Source organism: Triticum urartu, chromosome 3, assembly GCF_003073215.2.
Source record: "Triticum urartu cultivar G1812 chromosome 3, Tu2.1, whole genome shotgun sequence".
In the NCBI taxonomy this organism is placed as follows: Eukaryota; Viridiplantae; Streptophyta; class Magnoliopsida; order Poales; family Poaceae; genus Triticum; species Triticum urartu.
In genome coordinates, this window is record NC_053024.1 from 173343788 (window position 1) to 173356151 (window position 12364).

Below are 12364 nucleotides of genomic sequence, written 5' to 3' on the forward strand. Positions count from 1 at the left end.
CCCCTAGTCGATATAACGCACTTTCAGCCCAGCGCATTGTTGAACTGAAGCAAAAGATTGACTATGAAAAGGCTCAGTTCAAGAAGCATATGGCCAAGCTCAGCGTGCAAGAGGTGAAGAACTTCAAGATTATGCTGCACGAGCTCAAGGAAGCCTTTCTCAAGAAACGTGCAAAAGCTCAAGGTTCTCGTGAGCGCATGAAGGTTCTGGCTGACAAATGTGTGCAAGCCTACAATGAGGCTGAGAAGCGCAAGGCCTTTGGGCGTCCTGGCATCGACCCCAGGATGGCAGCAAAGAAGATGAAGAAGCCCGCTACGGCTGAACCTGACGCACCAAGGCAGGAAGCAGATCCCATTATCTTCCCAACTAGAATGATTGGCTCGAAGCCAAAAAGCCGGTCAACCGCTTCAGAGCTCAAGAAGACGAGGACTGCTGAGGATGAAGCCAGGAAGAGGAAACATCCTGAAGCCTGTCCTATTTCCCCCTCCAAGAAGAAGAGGAAGGCCAAGAAAGATCGGGCTGTTCCCACAGAGCCTTTGATAGTTGAACCCATTTACATGGTTCGTCCTGACGCTGAACGCCAACTGACAATTCATGAGCCTACTTTCACAGAGGCTCATGAAGCTGAAGACTTTCCAGCAGCTGATCCATCGCTGCTGAAGACATTGGTCAACATGACCATGTAGAAGATGGTGTAGTCCTTCCTCAGCTCGAGAACAGCGAACTCATCAGCATTGGTCGTCCTTTGACGCCAATCGCTCAGGATGCTTCATGGGCTGATCGCCCACAAGAGGAAGAAGACTTTGAGGCCCAGCCAACTCCAACTACACAGGCGTCGCCTGCGTTGCGCAGGCTTCACAAAGGACCTAGGCCTCCAGTCTCTGCGTCTGAAGCTGAAACTGCTGAAGACATTCCGGCTGCATCAGCCGATGAAGAAGAAGTCCCACAAGCTGCTACTCCCCTGTCCCACCAAGAAGCGGTTCTCGAGGACAACGTGATTGTGACCGACCCTCCAGCTCGTCAAGTGGAGGTTGAAAATCTTGAGGCTGCCACCACCACCACCAATGAAGCCACTGACGCTGTCATGGCTGAAGCTAATGTGGAGCCCTCCCCAACAAAAGCATCAGAAGTCAGTGAAGCCACTGATCCCACTGCTTCTGTTCCTGCACCTGCTGCCGGTCCCCAATTCGACTATCATGTTGAGCACATGCCTCAGGTACAGAAGCCAATCCCAAGATTGCCCAGGTTCCCAGGTCCTGCATCAGCACCTGGATCCTTCAATATCAATGGCTTCAGAGCAGACAACACATTCTTCAATAGCTCCAGGAACCCCTACTCAAGGGAAAGGATATCATCTGATCGGTTCTGGAGCTATCCGCAGCGAAGCTATTACTCCTGCATTCTATACAATCAAGGTCGCATCTTCCCCTACAAGCGTCTTGACATTGAAGCTATAGCTAGTCTGCCCTGTCTGGAAGAAGCTCTGGATTGCTTCAAAGAAGTTGGATTGCTGCCATTCGTCACTGACCAAGAGCATTGGAATGAAGAGTTGCTGCTCCAATTCTATGCCACACTTCACATCCGCGGGTATAGCAGAGATCCGAAGACTTGGGTCCTGGAGTGGATGACAGGAAACGTTCATCACGAAGCCAAAGCCTTTGACATCATTGAGCTCACTGGTTTGCCCACTCCTGGCGATCTCTACGAGCATGGCTGTCAGCTTCATAGTGAAGCTATTGAGAGCATCTTTCAGAAGACTGAACCTAATATGAGTCAGATGCTCAGTATGATGAAGCCATTGCCCCAAGATGCTGCTTATCCCACGGAGTTCTTCGTTGAAGACCTTGAGTATCTGCCAAGAACCATTTATCATATCATAAGGCGAACTCTCTGGCCCATCAAAGGGCACTCTCCACATGCCAAGCTTGAAGGTGCAATAAAGACTTTGGTCTTCTATATTCCTCATGGAAAATGCTTCAATGCACAGGACTTCTTCATTCGCCAACTTGCTGCATCAGGCTCTGATCTGTTTGGCTTGAAGTTCTACGCCCCATGGGTCATGCGGCTGATCAAATTTCACTCCACTATCTCATATCAGCCATCTGCTCGCAATCATCGGATTTTTCTGCCTGATGTGGATATGTCGATTGAAGCCATCTATCCTGAGCCTGCCAAGGAACCTCTCAGTCTTCAGAATGCAGAGCATCAAAGTTTCACTCAGAACGTTGAAGGCGTGGAAGCCGTAACTCGTGTGTATCCTTTGGCTGGCACTACACGTGCACCGCATCCTGCTCTCACTGAAGCCACTGACAGTACAACTGCTCCACGACCCAAGAAGCGCACTCGTGTTCTCAACAACAGAGAGCTTCTTTTGGCTCTTCATCAGAAACAGGATAGGCATCATGACTGGCTGAAGCATCAGATGCAAAGCCTCTTGGTGGATGTTAATCGCATTCGCAATCTTGCCACCAAGAATGCTTTTGTTGCCGATGAAACCTCTCGCCGCACATGGAAAGGGCTAACGCTGATGTGTTCTGAAGATGATCTTCAAGAGGATGGCTTCACTGAGCGCTTCAAGTTTGACTCCACACCTCCTCGAAGGGCAGTGCTGCGACGAACTCCATCCCTTGAAGACTCTGAGTTCTCTTCCTCTGCTGCAACAGTGACTGCCAGAGTTATCGAGGATGAAGACGATGCTACTTCACCGCCACCTCCTTCAGCACGCGTCAACTCTGCTCCAAGCTCTTTAGCACCGCCAAACACCACCAACGACCTTGCTACTTCACCTACTCCGCATGGGAACGAGTAGATGCTCTATGTCTTCAAACCTTTTTGGTCCTTACGGACAAAAGGGGGAGAAGCATATGAGGTTGATAGTATTCAAGCGGGTCCATATGGGCGGGTGCTTTATATTTTGCTTCGTGCTTACAACTCTCGTTTTGCTACATTTGGTTCTTTGAGTTGTAACACTTAAACTTGATGGTCGTCTGCTACTTATCTGCCACTTTGTTTTGCGGTGATAAATTCCGCATGTGCGACGATAAATTCCGCACTTAGATCATTCTACAGACGTCCATTTTCCATTATGCATTGTCATTATCTTCATATACTTTCACATGCATAGTGGATTGTCATCATAAGTTGAAGTGGATCTCCACAAGTACAACCTGCCATGTGCATTTGCATTCCAAAAGCAAATTACTTATATGCACATCTTCAGGGGGAGCCCTTGCAACTTATGAAGACAATTCCTTATCCTTTACAATTTCACAGACTATATTCCCCGTTGAAAACTTCAACTAGTTTGTCATCAATCACCAAAAAGGGGGAGATTGTAAGTGCATCTAGTGCCACCCCTAGTTGGTTTTGGAGTATTGACGACAAACCTAGTTGAGGGACTAATGTGTTTGTGAGAATTGCAGGATAACACAGGTAGAAGTCCCTCATTGATTCGGTTTTCCTACCAGAAATGACCCCTAAAAATGTATGAAGACATTGAAGTCAAAGGTGGTATATGAAGATATTCACATTGAAGACTATGACAAAAGAAGACACGTTATGAAGCCTATGGAGCTCGAAGACTTAGATCTTTCGTAGTTCTTTTTCTTTTGTGTTGAGTCATAGGAACCACCGTACTGTTAAGTGGGGTCCAGGAGAACCAGTCAGAATGACTGAAGTGATGCCTAAACCAAAAACCTATGTCTTCGAGTGAAGACAATGAGAGCGAATCTTGTCCAGAGTCGGGCAAGTCAGCTTTTCTTGAAGCCCAAGTAAAGTTGCCATGTGAGTTTGAAATCTGACCGTTGGAACACGTGTCAGTTCCTTAGTGGCCCAGGATCATTTCGGACAAATCAGGTCGGGTTGCCTTGTGGCTATAAATAGCCCACCCCCTACAACCATAAACGGTTGGCTGCTCAGATTCAGAGTACGGCTTTTGTCGTTTGAGAGCAACCCACCTCGAAGCCTTTGAGAGAGAATTCCTTGCGAGGATAAAGCCCTAACCACCCAGAGCCAAAGAGAATTAGGCATCACTTAAGTCTTCTTGTTTGTGTGATCTGAAGACTTATTACACTTGAGGACTGTGCAACCTCCAGCCGGTTAGGCCTCGCGTTCTGAGCATCCAAAAGACATTGTGGATTGCCGGTGAACGAAGTCTGTGAAGGTTTGGGAGTCTACCTTGAAGAATTACCAGAGTGATTGGGCGAGGTCTGTGTGACCTTAGCTCAAGGGGAATACGGTGAGGACTGGGTGTCCTGAGCTGCGTGTTCAGGACTGGGTGTCCGGGACTGTGTGTCCTAAGGTTTAAATACCTAGCCACCGTAACCAGACGTACAGTTGTCACAACAACTGGAACTGGTCCAACAAATCATTGTCTTCAGCGAGTCACTGGTTTCATCTTCCCTTCCCTTTACTTACTGTTATTCCTTGTGAAGTCATGTATGTTCGCACTATCTTTTGTCTTCACTGAGTGACTGCGTGTTCTGTGTAGCTTCACAATATCTTCCTACCCGATCCTTACTACATTGCTGCTATTAGTCATTGTGCTTTCACTCTATTGAATACTTGACTATGGCTTGCCTAGTGTAGTCTACCTTCCGCTGCAGGGTAATAGGTTTATTTCTATCGTTTATCTTCATAACTTCCACGTTTTGAAGACTTCCATAAAAATCGCCTATTCACCCCCCCTCTAGTTGATATAACGCATTTTCACATAGTCTTGCCAAGCACTATGTTATGCCTAATCAGGGTTGTCACTTGTGGCCTATCCATCCTCAAGACCCATCTTGTATTCCTTTGGACATTTTTATGGATCAACAAAGTGTTGGCAAATCTAAAGAAAAAACTGACGGTGTGTGATTTTGAGGGGCGACCTATGTCTCACTAGAAGTGAGACCTAGGGAACCCTCACTGAAGCGGAGAGCGAGATGGCCCTGCCCGGACGCGCGGGAGGCCACAACCTCTTTTTTATGTTTTATGTTTTCGTTTTTTGCTTTATTTTTTACTTTTATTTATACTTTAAAATATTCTAAATATATATATTAGAAAAACACTCTACGAAAAACATTTGAAAAATGTTGACCAAGCATCTGAAATTTTTTAACTGTCTATAGAGAAAATGTTTATCACATATACAAAAAATGTATACAAAAAACAATGTGTATGAAATTTTTTGATCATGTATTTAAAAAAATTTGATCAACATTTGAATTTTTTTAAAGTATTTGAAAAATGTTAATCATGTACTTGAAAAATATTAAATGTGTATAGAAAAAATGTTGACCATGCATTAAAAATAATGAAAAGAATTAATCACTGCATATTAAAATGTTAATCAAGCATTTGGAATTTTTTGAACAAGTATTTGAAAAATGTTCATTGAGCATTTGGAAAATGTTAAACATTTATAGAAAAAATGTTGACCATGTATTAAAAAGATAAAAAAAATTGATCATGTACATAAAAACGTTAATCAAATATTAGAAAAACATGTTAAATAAGTATTTTCAAAAATGTTAATCAAGCATTTAGAAAATGTTGAATGTATATATAAAAATTGTTGACCATATATAAAAATAATTAATCAGGCACTTAAAAATGTTTAAAATATAGAGAGAAAATGTTGAGTACGTATTCTAATACTGTTAATCTTGTTTTTGAAAAATATTTCTAAAATATGTATAGATAAATTATTGACCATGTACTAAAAAATAAACTTGTATTTGAAAATGTTAAAAGTGTGTTAGAAAAATGTATTTTATATATACCAAAAAATTTGTATACAAAAACTATGAAAAAACCAAGGGAAAACAAAAATAAAAAATAGATGAAAATGAGATATAAAGCAAACAACAACAAAAATTAAGAAAAGAAAAGAAAAGAAAAAATGTAATTGAAAACCGAGAAAGAAACAAAGAAAACCAAAGCAAAACAAAGAAAAAGAAAAGAAAAGAAAAAACAATGAGAACCATGAAATAAAATAAGGAAAACCAAAGAAAAGTAAGGAATAGAAAAAATCAGTGAAAATGGAGAAACGAACGAAGAAAAATTGGTTGTAAACAAAGAACAGAAAACCCAATGGAAAACCATCTCTTTTCCTCTTAAGTAGGTCGCCCCCTATTATTTTACATGAATCCAAGGCTAACTCGCTGCGCTAGCAACGCTGCCTATCATGCCACAGACACGGGATTGAATCCTGGTTGCTCACCTTTTTCTTCTCTATTTCAGTTACAAGGTGTGCTATTGGGCCGACCCAAAACTGTTGATGCTTCAGGCAAAACATCCTACCGACTCAATCAATGGGAGATATTTTCCCTAAAAAACTTAATGTGAGATATAGTCGCCGCAGATTTGGGGGAGCTCCTCGTCGCGAAACCCTATTTGCCCCTCGCCGCGGCAACTTGTTGGGGTGACGCACAGGAGATCGACGAGCGCATTAGCGGGTGGACCGGCCCATGAAACATTTCAATAATTCTGGTTTTGGGAACCTTCTTGTTGACTCCCAATTGGTTATTTTTCTCTTTTGGGAACCTTCTAAGGACGTTCCTGAAACTTTTTTTCTGTTTACTTTTTGTTTTGTTTTCTTCTATTTCTTTTTTCTTCTTCCTCTTTTTATTTTTTTCCTTTTCTCTTTGTTCAAGTTCTTTTTTCATCTATTTTCATTTTTTCTGTTTCTTTCTTTATTTTTCCTTTACTTTGTTTTTATATTTCAGAATTTTACAAATGTTCAAAATACTTATAATTTAATTTGCATTTAATAAACTTTTTGGAATGTTAAAAAATTGTTCGCATTTTGCCAAAAATGTTCTGGTTTTCAATGCAATTGTTTACGTATTAAAACAATGTTTGTGTTTCCAAAGTTGTTCGAGACTTTCAAAAAAAATTCTCCATTTCAAAATTTGTTCACAAATTTTATGAATGTCCATGCTTTCAAAATCTTTGTTTCTAAAATTGGTTCTAGTTTAATAAATTTGTAAAAAAATCGAAAAATGTTCAGAATATTTCATAATTTGATTGCATTTTCACAAAAGTCCCGATTTAAAAATTTTGCTCGAAGTTTGAGAAATTGTTCACGTTTTATAAAAAATGTTCAAGGTTTTCAAAAAATGTAGGGCCTTCAATAATTTGTGCATGTATTCAAAAAATGTTCGCAATTCTTGGGAATTTAAATTTTCTTCATATTATTTTTAGAGTGTTTGTGCTTTCAAAAGCAAACTCTTTCAAAAATTTGTTCCAGTTTTCAAATTTTGTTTAAAAATTCAAAAATGTTCACGTTTCTAGAAAAAGTGCGGGAATCTCAAAATGAATTTATGATTTCAGAAGATTTCAAAAATTGTTCATAAGTTTACAGAGTTGTTCATGATTTTTTCAAGAAGATTTAAGTTCAATAGTTCCATGTTCTTTTAGTTTCAAGAAGCAGATCTACCTCTTTTTTAGGGCCAGATGCATATCTTGGCACTTCTGTCAAGTTGGCATTCCTCTAGCGCAGCAGATCAGCGTGTAGTCGCAGGTTCTAATCCCAGGAAACACCAACCAGTTTTTGTAAAAAATTTACCCTCGCTCCGTTGTGCACCGCAATGGGCTGGCCCAAGTAGACAATCCCTGTGTGATTGGCCGACTACTTGCTGCAAAGAGCGGCATATAGGAGGTCCCTGGGAGCTCCTAAGCCGCACCTTTAGCGCCACTAAGTCTTACTGCGCCCACGCGGTTGCAACCTGGGCGTGACCCAACAAGGCCGATGCAACCACTCGGGACGCTGATAAGAGCGTAAAAACAGCAAAAAATGTGGCGATGCAAGGATTTGAACTCAACCCACAACCTAACCACTAGAACAACTCACCTATAGTGATTGAGTAAAGCGCCAATAGTATAAGAACATGCGGCTGCGCTATTTATTGCATGTATACTGTATCACTTAATTTCTGAATTATTTTCCAAAACATCATGAATTTCAATAAGTTCATCATTTCGGAAAAAAAGTTCACAAAATATAAAAAAAGATCATTGATTTTGAAAAAAAAGTTCATCGAATTTGAAATAAGTTCATTGAATTTGGTAAAAAAAAGTTCATTGAATTTGAACTAGTTCAACGAATTTGAAAAAAAATCATCGAATTTTAGAAAAAGTTCATCGATTTTGAAGAAAAATTTCATCAATTTTAAAGAAGATTTATCCATTTTGAAAAAAATTCACCATTTTGAAAAATGGTTCATCGATTTTGAAAAAAGTACATCTATTTGAAAAAGATTCACCAATTCCAAAGAAAAAGTTCATCAATTAGATTTTTTATAAATTTTGAAAAAAAGTACATAGATATGAAAACAGGTTCATCAATTTTAGAAAAAGTTCATCGACTTGAAATAAAGTTGACGAATTTGTAAAAAAAAGTTCACCAATAAGAAAAAAAAAGTTCACACACTTAGCATGAAAGAAGAAAGAAAAAAAGAAAAAATAAAGGGCAAACATAACAAAACCGTTTCCAAGAAAAACGAAAAAAGAAAGAAGAAAGATGAAAAGGGTGAAAAAGCTCTAAATAAACACGAATAGGTGACGCGATCGAGTGGTTAGGACATTGCGCCGTCAACAGCGAGCTTTAAAAAAAGAGAAAGAATAAATGAAAATGGGTCGGCCGTGCTGTGGGAGAGTGTGCGCCGGATTGAGTGAATGCCTAAAATGGACGCTTAAGGCGTCGTTTAGGATTCCCCGAGGTCCCCTCCTTGTCGGTGCCTCAATTGCCACTGGCGAATCCTAAACGACGCTCTAAGCGCCACAGGACGCACACCCCCGCTCGGCGATGGGCCAACCCATTGTCATTTTATTCCTTTTTGTACACTGCTGCAAAAAAGGTGCCGAGGTGGGATTCGGACCCATGCAGCCATGGTTCAGTAAAAGACAAGCTAACCACCCCGGCCACTCTTGATTTAGTGCTAAGGTACAGGTTCTTATCTCCTTAGTTCTTTCCTTTTCTTTTTTCCATTTCTTTTTTCTTTTACTTTTTTCACTTTCTTTTTTTCTAATTTGATGCAACAAGTTCATCGGATTTTATGAACCTTTCTTAAAATTTGATAAACTTTTTCAAAATTGATGAACATTTTCCTAATTGGTTGAACATTTTCCAAAATCGGTGAACTGTTTTTTTTGAAATCGGTGAACTTTTTTTCCAAATTTTATGAATTTTTTGAAGTCGATGAACATTTTTCAAAATATATGCATTTTTTTCCAAAATATATGCAATTTTTTTCAAAATTGATGGAATTTTTAAAATTCATGATCATTTTTTGAAGTTTATGAAAAAAAATCAAAACCGATGAAGTTTTTTTCAAATTCGACAAACTTTTTACAAGTTTTGTGAAACTATTTTTTATGTTTGTCAACTTTTATTCAAAACCGATGAACTATTTTTTCAATTCGATGAGCATTGTTCAAAATCGATGAACTCTTTTTCTAATTTTTCGATGAACTTTTTTCAAAATCGATCAACTCTTTTCAAAATTGGTGAACTCTTTTTCAAAACCGACGATTTTTTTCAAATCGATGAACTTTTTTCAAAACTGATGATTTTGTTTCAAATCGATGAACTTTTTTCGAAATTAATGAACTTTTTTCAAAACCGATGAACTTTGTTCAAAATTGATGAACTCTTTTTTCAAAACCGATGAACTCTTTTTTCAAAATCAATGGGTTTTTTCAATTCGATGAACTCTTTTCAAAATCAATGAACTCTTTTTTCCTTTTTTCCAAAAGGATGGACTTTTATTCAAAATCGATGCTATAATCAATGAACTTTTTAGATAAATCTATGAAATTTTCTAAAAACCGATCAACCAATTTACCTTTTATTTTTTTCAAAATAATTTATATTGGTTTTACTAAAGGAAACGTTAACTAGCTCCGTGTAGTGGTTATAGCATCGAGCCTTGAATGTTTTTTTAAATGGAAAAGGTTTATCCCATTACACATTCGGGCCAGTGATACATCTCCGACGTATCTATAATTGATAAAGTATTCATGCCATGTTTATAACAATTCTACATGATTTTGGTATGATTTGATTAGAACTAATTCAGACTGGCGCTGTTTTCAGCAGAACTACCGTGGTGTTGTTTTTGTGCAGAAATAAAAGTTCTCAAAATGGGCTGAAAATTTACGGAGATTTTTTTTTGAAAAATATAAAAAATACTGGAAGAAAAAGATACAGAAGAGGATTCCCGGGGCCACCACAAGGGTGGGGGCGCCCCACCCTCCTAGGGCGCGCCACCCGTCCTTGTGATCGCCTCGTGGGGCCCCCTGGCGTGAAACCGGCGCCAACCCTTCCTATAAATCCTAAAAGCCCTCAAATAGAAGAGATATCAGGAATTCCGCCGCCGTAAGCCTGTGTAGCCACAAAAAACCAATCTAGGCCCTCTCCGGCACCCTGCCGGAGGGGGCCATCATCATCGGAGGTCATGGAGGAGGAAGCCGGAGGGGTCACCATCGTCATGGAGGCCAAGGACCAGAGGAAGAACCTTGCCCCATCTAAGGGGGAGGCCATGGAGGAGGAAGCACAAGGGGGAGACTCTCTCCCCCTCTCTTCGGTGGCGCCGGAGTGCCACCGGGGGAATCATCGCCGCGGTGATTGTCTTCATTAACATCACCATCTTCATCACCATCCTCTTCTATTTTACGCGGTCCACTCTCCCGCACCTGTAATCCCCTACTTGAACATGGTGCTTTATGCCACATATTATGATCCAATAATATGTTGCCATCCTATGATATTTTGAGTAGATTTCTTTTGTCATTGGGTTGATTGATGATCTAGATTGGTACGAGTTATATGTTTTATTTTGGTGCTATCGTATGGTACCTTTCGTGTCGTGCACTGATGTCCACTACGCAACTTTATTCTTATAGACTCGTGTTGGGCCTCCAAGCGTAGAGTTCTGTAGGACAATAGCAATTTTCCCTCAAGTGGATGACCTAAGGTTTATCAATCCGTGAGAGGTGTAGGATGAAGATCGTCTCTCTCAAACAACCCCGCACCAAATACAAGAAACCTCTTGTGTCCCCAACACACCCAATACAATGGCAAATTGTATAGGTGCACTAGTTCGGTGAAGAGATGGTGATAAAAGTGTAATATTGATGGTAGAAATATATTTTTATAATCTGAATAAATAAAAACAGTAAGGTAGAAAATAGTAAATAGACACAAAAACGATATTGCAATGCTTGAAAATGAGGCCTAGGGTCTGTACTTTCACTAGTGCAATCTCTCAATAATGCTAATATAATTGGATCATATAACTGTCCCTCAACGTGCAACGAAGAATCACTCCAAAGTTCCTATCTAGCGGAGAACATAAGACATAATTGTTTGTAGGGTACGAAACCACCTCAAAGCTATTCTTTCCGATCAATCGATCCTAGAGTTCGTACTAAAATAACACCAAAGATATTCTTTCCGATCGATGTAACCAAGAGTTCGTACTAAAATAACACCAAAGCAAATTCAGATTCATAATATTCAATCCAACACAAAGAACTTCAAAGAGTGCCCCAAGATTTCTACCAGAGAAACAAAGCCAAGAACCTGCATCAACCCCTATGCATAGATTACCCCAATGTCACCTCGGGAATCCGCGAGTTGAGTGCCAAAACATATATCAAGTGAATCAATACAATACCCCATTGTCACCACGAGTATTCAATTGCAAGACATATATCAAGTGTTCTCAAATCCATAAAAGTATTCAATCCGATAACAACAAAATCTCAAAGGGAAAAATTCAATTCAACACAACAAGATAGAGAGGGGAAAACACCATATGATCCGACTATATTAACAAAGCCCGCGATACATCAAGATCGTGACATCTCAAGAACACAAGAGAGAGAGAGAGATTAAACACATAGCTACTGGTACAAACCCTCAGCCCCGAGGGTGGACTACTCCCTCCTCATCGTGGTGGCCGCCGGGATGATGAAGATGGCCACCGGAGATGATTCCCCCCTCCGGCAGGGTGCCAGAACGTGGTCTAGATTGGTTTTTGGTGGCTACAGAGCCTTGCGGCGGAGGAACTTCTGATCTAGGTTAACCCCGGGGTTTTTTGGAATATTTGTCAATTTATAGGGTAAAGAGGGGGTGCGGGAGGCCACCGAGGTGGGCACAACCCACCTGGGCGCGTCTGCGCCCCCAGGCGCTCCCTGGTGGGTTGTGCCCCCCTCGGGGCACCCCCCAGGTGCTGCTCTAGCCCATCCTGGGTATTCTGGTCCATAAAAAATCTCCAAAAAGTTTCGCGGTGTTTGGATTCTCTTTGATATTGATTTCCCGCGATGTAAAAAACAAGCAAAAAAACATCAACTGGCACTGGGCACTGGATCAATA